The 10,153-nt window shown below is 62.6% G+C and overlaps 1 protein-coding gene across 21 annotated transcripts in view; it reads left to right on the top strand.

The window, feature by feature from the left end:
• Window positions 1-10,153, top strand: part of MBNL1 (muscleblind like splicing regulator 1) — a 78,869-nt gene that overhangs the window by 37,034 nt on the left and 31,682 nt on the right. Inside the window, exon 1 of one of the 21 annotated variants that reach the window (XM_067002767.1) lies at window positions 169-308. The exons of the other annotated variants lie outside the window; for them this stretch is intronic. The gene's annotated coding sequence lies outside the window, so the exon portion shown is untranslated. Of the gene's footprint in view, window positions 1-168; window positions 309-10,153 lie in introns of those variants that run through there. 21 annotated transcript variants of the gene reach the window in all.

Here is a 10,153-nt window from a genome sequence, read left to right as displayed (position 1 = left end):
CTCGGGTTCCCGCGGGCGCACGCAGCTACCGCGGCTGGTGGGGCCGAGCAGGGGGCTGAGCGGCTGCGGGTCCGGAGGGAAGCGCTGCTTCGTGCCGGGGGGTGTCTGGGCGAGCCCCCTTGTCGCCCGCAGCCGCGCCGGGAGCTGCCCCGGCTGCTTTGGCTGGCGCTGGAGGGGCTGCCGCCCGCCTGCCCCGGCTCGTGCGGGCGCTGCGGCCCCCTTTGCAGCTCCTCGGGGGCGGACCCGAACCGTGCCCGTCTCCTGCGTCTGTGCCAGAGCAAGAGGAAGGCGTCTGCTCGCTGCCGGAGGTAAGGACCGGGGTGGCGAGCGGGTGCTGGAGGCGAGGGTTTGACGAGCGCTGCTCGGGGCCAGCTGCGGGGGAGTGGGGCAGCGCGAGCCCCGCGCAGCTCCCTGGGGGTGGCCGGCCCCGAGAGCGGGGCTGGGGCAGGCTCTGGGCGTTGCTGGGTGCCTGCTGTGAAGCTCCTGATGCCCACCAGCGGTGACCTGTTCTCCTTCCCGCTTGTGGTACGCTCTCAGGGCTGGCACGGGAGCTGTCTGCACCTCTCCTGCATCCCTTCCCGGCAGCTCTTGTCCCGCTGCCCTCCAGAGCATCCCGGCGTCGCTTTCCCCGTGTGAACGCCCCGTTTCCACGTCCCAGCCCCACCACTTCCGATCCGCATCCGCGAGGCATCGCAGCGCGGGTCGCAGGGAACGAGAGGCGGGGAGCTGCCGGGGCCGTGCCTGGCTGCGTGTGCCTTGCCGCCTGCAGGGGAGGTCAGGGCTTCGGGCACCTTTCGGTGGCGGTGGGCCGTGCGGGGGGAAGGTGGGGCCCCGCTCCCTCTGTGTAGGTGCTGGGCAGGGGGAGGCAGGAGGGAGAAGGCCTGGCAGAGGTTCCCCGGTGCCTCTCCGGGATGTGGCGCAGGGGCAGGACGGGGCTGGCCCAGGGAGTCCAGCGGGGCCGTGGCCGTGGCCGGACACACGGAGCGATCCCTGGTAACCACCGCTGCCGCCTGGCTTCCTGCCCACGCTGGAGGGCTGCGGGAGCAGAGCTGGTGGCCCTGCCACTGCGGGGCAGAGCCTGAGCCCCATGCGCCCTCCTGTCCTCGCCTTCGTCTTCAAAGCCTTGTGTCTTCCTCATGAGTCCCTCTCCCTTCCTTCTCATCTGCGTTCCTCGTGGTGTGCTCCCCGCGGTGCTTTTTCTCCTTGCTGTCTTGCCCTACCTATCTAAATCAGCCGTTCCTATTTCCTTTTTTATTCCTTGCCCCCTTTCTGTAGTGCCGGGGGGTTTGACCAGAGCTCTGCCGTCGGTTTGTGGTCGCTCTCCCTGTGCCTGTGGCGGGGGCGCCTCTTTCTGTGGGCACGTTCCCGGGGCGTTTCGCAGGGCTGGGCTCCAGGTCTCCCAACAGCACGACTTAACGCGTGTCCCTTGTGCTTCAAATTTCACGTGTAATCTCTTTTTTCCAGCAAGCCCTCCGCTGTCCAAACACCTCCCTCCCTTTCATGCCCAACAGCCCAGCAAGGAGAGCGGGCGAGAAACTGCGGCTGGCTTTGTGCTGCTGCTGGCCCCGCGCGCGCCTTAGCTCCCCGCGCACGATGAAGGACGTTGGCCCCTGCGTGCGGTCTGCGGCGTCGCCTGCGCTTGCTCTGCGCGCCGGGCCGGGTGCCCTCCCCAGGTACGTGCTGCCGGCGGCACAGGGGCTCGTGGCACTCCAGCGATGCAGCAGGTGGAGGGGCTCGCACAGATATGTTTAAATGTCCGTTCCGTGGAGAGCAACGGAAGGTTGCCTTACACCACCTGCCTTACGCTGGGGTAGGTGGTATTTTTATCATTTATTTTATCACTTATTTTTAATCTGAGAAGCCTCTGTGAGAGGTGTGTGTCTCACAGCCCTCAGAGCCAGCCCTTCCTTGCGTTTTCTTGAAGCGCGCTCGCTGCTGCTTTACACGGAGCTCACTCGTGTGTGTGATCTCCAGAGCGCAGTGGAGCTCAGGGAGAGAGGTCTCGCTGTGGGGCGGGGGCGAGGCGCGCCGGGGCTGAGGGGCTGCAGGTGCCGGCCAGCTCCCGACACTGCAGCGAGCAGCGCCCGCGGCGCCGGGTGGCCGAAGGGGACACGAGGCGCTGCTGGTGCCGTGATCCAAAGCCATCAGAGGGGTCGCAGCGGCGAGCCTGCCTCCGCGAGTCCCGGTGCGTATCCTGCCTGGGAGGTGTAGGCGGGATTTCAGGGACCGCACCCCGTGCCTGGCTACCCGCGCTGTGAGGACAGAGGAAGGTGGCTGGGATCGCACAGGCAGTGATTTTTTTCGTTTCAGGCGTTTTATGAGGATTTTAGCATGTGAGTGATTTTGTGGCCAAAGCAGTCTGACAGAAAGTAACTGCTCGCTTTTCCAGCCGCTTCCTGCGGTGCCACCAGCCCGCTCTTGGTTGCTTGTACGAGGTCCAGCAGAGCCCCGGCCTCGCCTTTGCTGGGTGCAGGTTCCCGTTCTGCTTTTCACATCCAAACGAAAGCAGCGTCTCAAAGCACGGCTCAGTGGGAGACATTCAAAATAATTTCCCTGGGCTTTGGTATCGATTCACAGAACAGCTCACATTTGAGCGACTGACCTTGAGTTCAGGGAAACGTTTTATGTACCTGAAAATAATTTTCGTATTGATACCGAGGAGCTCAGGCCCTGGCAGGTTTCTCACTGTGTCCTTTCCCAGAAACCCGTCCTCTCGCCCCGCATCGACCAGGGCAGAGGCGAGGCAGCGTGCTGGTGGCTGCCTGGGAGGACCCGGCCGGGACAGGGCTTCGGGGAGGTCTGGTGGTTCTGCATTTTTCGTCAGCGATGAATTTAGATAAGGCACATTTTTTCCTAACAAGGGATTTCATGATGTCGAGAAGAGCTGGCGCCGAAGGAGCTCAGCCACCACCAAACGGGCTGCGGCGGCCAGGCGCATCCCAGGCCCTCACGGAAATTGGGGTTGTGTCCCGGCCGCGCTGGAGGTGGTGACGGAGCTGCCTCCGACCTCAGAGGGACGAGGACGTGGCGAGCAGGGCTGGGAGGAGCAAGCGGCGGTGTGCTGCCGTACAGCGAGAGGTAACGCAAGGCCGGTCCGCGTCGCAGCGCCGGCACCGCAGTGCTGCAGGCAGAGCCCTGCTGTGACGCGCAGGTTAACGTGCCCGTCAGCTCCTCTGGCGCTGCGTGCTAAATCATCTCCTGCGCACAAGGAGAACGGTCGGTCCTCCCAGCAGGGACGTCAGCTGCCTCTTTAGCGGTGGAGATGGCCGCTCGAGGGGGAGAGGTCTTCAGAGCCTGAGTACCAGTTTTCGATATTTGACTGGAACATCAGACAGTTTTTCGGCGGAGCTGCCAGGTGCCAAAATCAGCTGGAAGCAGCCTGTGCCCAGTGGGATCCTTTCCAAATGAGGGAGTCCAGCAGGACTGACGCAGATAAGTCTTGCCAAGCGTTGAGTGTCTCCTACAAGGCTCTGCAGGCCTGCGTCTTCCCCAGTCCCTGGCCAGATCTGGGGCTGGCTGCACCCGCAGAACTCAGCTCTCCTTTGATCGGGCCAAGGTGAGTGGCCCCCCTTGTCTGAAAGTGGTGTTAGAGCAGGTCCTGTGCCCAAATGCAGCGAGAGCTCGGGAGGCACGGGTCGGGTACGTCCAGCCCCCAGCCGACCCCTGGCACAGCCGCCCGCCTCCAACTTGGCCGGCTCGGAGCAGGGGCACACAGCGCCGGGGCGGCCGGCGCCGATGCGGACGTGGAGCTGGCCCGGCACCTCTTACACCTGAATTTGCTTGAAAGAGATTTTGCTGGGAGCAGCAGCTGAAGGTCCAGAGGCGCAGGAGCGGGGCTGCGACGCAGGTGGTGCTGGGGACGGGGTGGTGGGGTGGCACCGCCACCGCCCGTGGCTGGGCCATGGGGCAGGTCGCAGGGGAAGGCCCTGACTGGGCTCTCCACTTCGTGCCCAAAATGCAAAGCTGGGAAGTTTCGTCTCACTTGTGCAGAGCTGAATTGCAGAGCTAACTGATACCTTGAAATTAGTCATTTTCCGTATTTCAGTTGGCATTTGCCATTCAATTTTAGTTCAATGAGTTGCTCTATTGACAGCTGTTTCCCTCGCCGATACTGTTAGGTGATTTTGAATATAATTTAGGAATGGTTTCAGTCAACCCAAATTCGTTATTTTTCCATCAGTAAACTACTTGCTTGACAAACTTATTCCATTTGTATTTAAAACAATCTGTCTGGGTACTGTGCTGATAAGGGAAAGGAAAAACACTACAAACGGGATAGCGAGGCTTTAAAATACTCAGTCTGCGGGGCAAAAGAAGAGGATCTTACAATTGTTGTGCAGACCGCGTCCGTAAAGCCCTGTGGGTACGGTGGCGTCCTCAGGCCGTGCTTCCAGCGGTGATTTGCAGCGCTGCCGCGACGTGGGGCACTCGGCCGCGGGTCTCACCCTGCGCTGACGTCAGCCTCTGCAGCACAGAGCAGGCAGAGCTCCTGCCGGTCCCTGACCCCCGGGGGTACCGCGGGGCTGCCGGAGAGCTGCACGGAGCCCGGTGCGTGGCCGTGACGTTAGGTCTGGTGTTACTCAGCAGTGACCTTACCCGTAACGGACAGGATGCCGTGCGGAGTGCCCCAGGCAGAGCGGAGCACTGCAGTCTGCGGCCTCGTTTCTCCGGGCCTTCGGCAGCCGGCGGCTGGGGGCTCGGGGGCTGCCGCCTGCCCCCTGCGTGCTCCAGGCTCGCCCCGCCGGGGCCCAGTGTGTGCGGGAGAGATGAGACGCTGCCAACGCCTGACGTGCCGCGCGTCGTGGCGGTAGCGCTGCGTCAGGGTTCCCAGGGGTCGCTTTTCCCAGGGCGAGCAGATGCAGAACGAGCCTCGCGGTGACGGAGGGGACGGGCCCTGGCGGATCTCAGGCACGCACAGCACAGTGCTGCGGGGAATGCCTGAGGGGGGGAGAGCGGGGAAAGCCCTTCTCTCTCACTGCTGTATGTCACAAACGTGAACCACGCCATGTGGAGGCCAAACGGGAGCCTGCTCCTTCCAGCTCCCCTTTCAGCATCTTCCTGCCTGGTCCGCAGGCACCCGCGTTCACGCGTCCCTTCCCGAACACAGCTCCGCGCCGCGTCTCGTTTGGGCGTTGTAACAGCCTGCTCCCAGCTCCTGGGGTCCGTCTTTGCCTTGTGAATCGGGCTCTCAGCTCTACAGTGCTCTGCAGGTTTGTGCCTTGAAAAATGCGTACATGTTTCAGCAGTCGTGGCAAGGCGTAACGCAGGGTAGCTCCGGATACCGTTCCGTTACTGACAGTTCAACGGCTTCTGCTCAGTTTCCCGCGTTAATTTTGCCCGTTGAAAAATGCTTTTACAAACTTAACCTTCCGCTGCCTCAAGTGTTTGCACCCCGACCTGTAACAGCCGCTTTCCGCTTCTCTTCCCTGCCGCGGGCAGCAGCAGAGCGCCGGAGTCGCAGCAGGGACGACTCGGGCAGTGAGGTGGGAGGAGAGGAGGTGCCGGTCCCTGCGGGTGCCTCTGCCACGTAGCTGGGGGGTGCCCCACGCTCAGGCCAGCAGCCTCCTGGCACCCGGGTGCTGCTGCGGGCGCGGGCAGGTCTCGGTCAGGGCTCGCGGCGTTTGCTCTGAGACCGCTGCTCCTGGGGCCGGCTGGCGAAGCTGCGCTGCGGCACGGGGCCGCTCTCGACGTTTTCCAGCGCCAGGAAGTTAGGATTTGGACAGTTGCACAGAATTATCTGAAGAACCGCCTTCAAATTGCTGTGATTAAAAGCCGGGCGCTTTGCAGAAGTGGGAGTGCAGGCGGCGCAGCTGCGAGCGCAGCTACCGCGTGGCGGAGAGCCGCCGGAGCGGCGTGCTGCCAATGAGATGCAGAGCTCGAAGGGGGAAATCGGGCGCTTGCGTAATTAAAGCGAAGCGTTCTGAAAATATTTTAGATGTTTGTAAAGCGTGTTCTTGGTTTCGCAGCGGATGTATTGTGAGCTGGTTACCGAGTCGCTCCCGTTTAGAAGGAAGCCTGGCGGTGTGCAGCTGCGCCCTGTTGGTGGTAGCGGCGCCTCAGGCGTGATGCCACGTGACGGCGTCGCTGCCACGCAGCCTCGGCACAGCTCGAAGGAGGGCGAGCTGGTAACGTGAGCGGTTTGGCTTGGGGACCGCGCCGTGCAGCCGGACCGGCACCAGCCAGGGCACCGTGCTGCCGCGCGTGTTCCAGGTCCGCGCTGTGCAGCGCTCTGCGTCGCGGTGGTGCAGCTTGGCCCCAAGGCGAGCACCATGAGCGGCGGGGCGGGCTCCTGCCGCGGGGCCGCGGGCTGCTCTCTGCACGGGAGACCTCCCCCAGCTGCCCCTGCGCGCTCCTAAAATCACAAAAGCAAGGCTTTATTTTTAAACAGCAGCAATTCCGCTTTAAATATAGCATCTGTAACGGAGATTGCTCCTGCGTGGTTCCTTGGGGTGAGGACGCTGATTATCCCATTTAGATCACCAGCCAGCCACCTCCTGGCTTTCACCAGGCGGAGGAGCCTTTTAAAATATCAGAGTACTGCAAAAGCAAATGGAAACAGTTGCATCTGTTTTTTTTAGTCCTACCTATTCATGTATTACTTTAATTAATTACCTTAAAATCTACGGTTGCTTTCTGATAGGGAACATACCCCCAAGTCCGAGGGAACGCGAGGTGCGCGGGCAGCAGCGCCGATCCCGCTGCAGCAGCGCCGATCCCGCTGGAGCTGTCGGGGCAGGACCTGCCCTGCACAGACCGTGCACTGAGCTGGAGGTAGTTGCTCATCACCTGCTGAGGGCTTCACACCCTCCTCTCCCAAGACAGAAGGCGATTTTTAAGTATACCGACTCTTCAAAGAGCGTGTGATAACGTTCGTTGTCGTCCCCCTTGTGGCATTCCCTTCTCAAGTCCGGCTGAGATGACCTGAGCCGTTCCCCAAGCTGTGCTGAGCAAGGGCTGCGTCCTCTCCGTTGGGATGTGGGGCTTGACAACTCGCCCGCTTCCTGTCGTGTAACACCAGAACAGATCGGCATATCGCCGAATACTGACTGTGCTGCAGTGCGTCCCTAAGCCGTGTCAGGGGAACCTGCCAGGCCCCCAGCTTGCTGCTGGTTTTAGTCGCTTACCTGGGAACTACCCGGCTCTTGTGGAGAGTGGCTGGGCGGCCGCGAGGCTGCTTTTTGGGCCGAGGCATTGGCAGGGCAACAAGAAGCTGTGAACAGAGACGGTGACGGATGTCCTGTTGCGTACCCGCAGCTGCCGAGGCTGCAGCTCCGTGTCGTGCGCGGCCGCTTGGCGCCGCGTGAGGCTGCGGTGCCGGGCAGGTTACATCTCCTGCCTGTTTCGCTTGCTCCTGGCATAAAGTCGCTCCTTTTACTCCTAAAGCGTCGGTTATTGCATGCTTGAGTAAGGATCATGCGGATTACCAGAGATTGCTGTAAAAGGATTTGATGGCTTTAGGAGTTTAGAGAGAGGGTTCCTGAATCCTGCCCAGCAGCGTTCGCTGCCCCCGTGCCCTAACGCGCTCGCTGCGCGGGGCCGGGCGCCTGGGGTGCGGCAAGGCTGGGGGACGTGGGGTCCGGGGCTGGGGCGAGCTCGCTCCTCGGCTTTTTTAAGGCTGCTGAGTTTCAGGGTAATAAGACCGATCCTCGGCCTGTCTTCCCGTACAAAAGCGATTAGCACGGTTGATAAGTTAGGATTTGAGATTTGTACCTATGAGGTGCGCACACGAGGCTGCCGTTACGTGGCCACCTCAGCGTGTTTTATGGCTGTGCTGGGTGTGAGAAGATGCGCAGAGGTCATTGAAAAATATAAAACTTGTAGCTGAATCCATTTAATTCTTGCAACCGAGATCACATCCTGCCGAAACAAAGCGAGACGGAACGTCGTCACAAAGGAGTCACCAACTGGGTGATGCCGTCGGCTGGGGCTCTTCCTGCAGCACCCGAGAGCAGAGACAGCGATTATGGGGTCGGGTGGCATCGCCTTCATGGCACACCGCGTGGGGACCCTCGGGCCTTGGTTTGCTGCCGCAGGTGCTCAGCGGGGGCACTGCAGAGCGTGGTTCTGCGGCGGAGTCGCCGCGCACTTGGTGCCCTGTGGCACCGGGTTAGGAGAGACTCGTGTTGCTCCTGGTCCTGCAGCGCTGATTTTGGCACAGACCTCCCGGGGTGACCAGGAGCAACACAAAAAGGCCTCTTCCTCCTCCTTTTCCTTTCCGCAATAACAGCCATAAAGCTGCAGAAAGAAATACACGGCACGGAAATAAATCGGTGAGAGGTGCTTGGCAGCAGCCCCGCTGGCCACCGGCGACTGGACTCAGCCGAGTGCCCCAGCCGGGCTCGCCGCGGTTCCTCTCCCCGCAGCACGGCACGCGCACCACTGCCGGCTGTGCCGTGGGGAGGAGGGCGCCCGCCCTGCGCCCGCTGCCCCCAGCACCGTCGGCTCCTGCTGGGCCGGGGCGTCCCACGGGAGGGGCTGCGAGGGCAGCCACGGTGTCCTGGGGTGGGCGGAGGGGTGCAGAAAGCGGCCGTGCGCCTTCCTGCCCCGGTCCGTCCTGGCCGGGCAGCCTGCGCGGGTGGGCTCGGGAGCAGGATGGGCACAGCAGGAACAGGGGCCTGCTGTGCCGTGCTGCGCTGTGCTGCGCCGTGCTGTGCTGTGCCGTGTTGTTGTGGGTTTTGTCATTTTAGACATCAAAATCACTTGCAGAAACAGAGCTGTGCAGACGAGTTTCATCTTTGCTAGCAGGGCGCAAGGCACTGACCGTCCCACCTTGGCGTTTGCCATCTGCTAAGGCTCTGGAGCTGCTCCGTGTCCCTGGCGTCTGCCCGTGCCCCCGAGGAGCAGGCAGGGTAACAAATGCCCTGTTCGAGTGGCTGCAGGACCTGCCGAGGGCAGTAACGTCCCCGGTGATCCGCACGCAGTGAAAGCACTGCTGTGCACAGGGCTGGAGCAGCGGGGCCGGGCATGGGCCTGGTTCGAGGTGCTGAGTCAGGCTTCGGGCTGCAGGTCCCACACGTCCCCTGTCCTCCTGGGGCTGGCGGAGCAGCGCAGGCCCCGTGCTGCTGGCGAGTCTGGGGTGGCGGCTGGGCTGCCCGGCTGGGGAGCTGCCGTTTCAGAGCGTGCTTGTGTTTTCACAGAGGGATCCTCAGGACGGTTTGTGCCGTGTGGAACCAGAAGCGTCCATCACCAGCACGTCCTGGTTGTGCCCGGGAGTTGTGTGGGAACACCCGAGGCCGTGCCGTCTGCTCGCCAGCTGCGAGCCTGGGTCTGGCTGCGGCGTGGGGCGGGACAGATCTGCGAGGGCTGACGTCCCTCGGCACGGTGCTGGTGGTGCCGGCAGCGACCCGGCGTTTGGGCACAGCACGGGACGCTGTGGGGAGAGCGCAGGCTGCGCCGGGCAGGGGTGTACGTGGTTTGGAAGGCTTCGGCTAGAGGTGTGCCGATGGGTAGCGGCCTGGTTCGGGGCAGGCACAGCCATCGGCTCACCGGGGCTGGAGTTTGTACCCGTCGGGTCAGGTCGGTAAAGCCCTCGCAGTAACTCTTGGTTTAGTATTTCAGAAACTCCTCTGAATGTGTGCTCGGTGGGCCAGAGCACAGCTACTGCCACAAAGCGAGCGCGAGCAGTGTAGTTTGAAAGGCAAACCCTAGCCTGTGTCTGAGTGTTCCCCTGCATGACTCGTGCGCATCAGCACAAGCAGTTTCATTGCTTACAGGCAGGGGCTGGGCTTTTCGTAACAGCCGCCCTCTGCTTGGGGTTTAGTGGGTGGGCTCTGCTGGCAGGAGGAACTGATGCTCCCTAAAAGAGACGTGTTTGGTTCGAGCCACAAACCCTTAGCCTGCGACAGCTCTGCGGCAGGATTGCTGCTGCTCGCTGGGTTCGGGCGTTAAAGGCCTGAGCAGCGCGGCAGCCCCGGCTGGGTGTGGGGGCTGCTGGGGTGCGGAGCCCGCGCTCGGCTCCTGCTGGGGCTCCGGGGCAGCGCGGAGCCGTCCTGGCTCGGCTGGGCACCGCCAGCATGGGGACAGGGACAGGGACAGCGTTTTGGGAGGTGGCCGGCCTCTCAGGTGCGGCTGGGCTCCCGGGCTGCTGGCGCTGCTTCGGCATGGGGAGGGAGCAGGGCCGGGGCTCCCCTGAGCCGTGGGGGCTCCTTGCACT

This window comes from Anser cygnoides, chromosome 9, assembly GCF_040182565.1.
Source record: "Anser cygnoides isolate HZ-2024a breed goose chromosome 9, Taihu_goose_T2T_genome, whole genome shotgun sequence".
Lineage (NCBI taxonomy): Eukaryota > Metazoa > Chordata > Aves > Anseriformes > Anatidae > Anser > Anser cygnoides.
The sequence above is the reverse complement of the archived record's forward strand: the minus strand, read 5'-3'. Positions and strand labels throughout refer to the sequence as shown.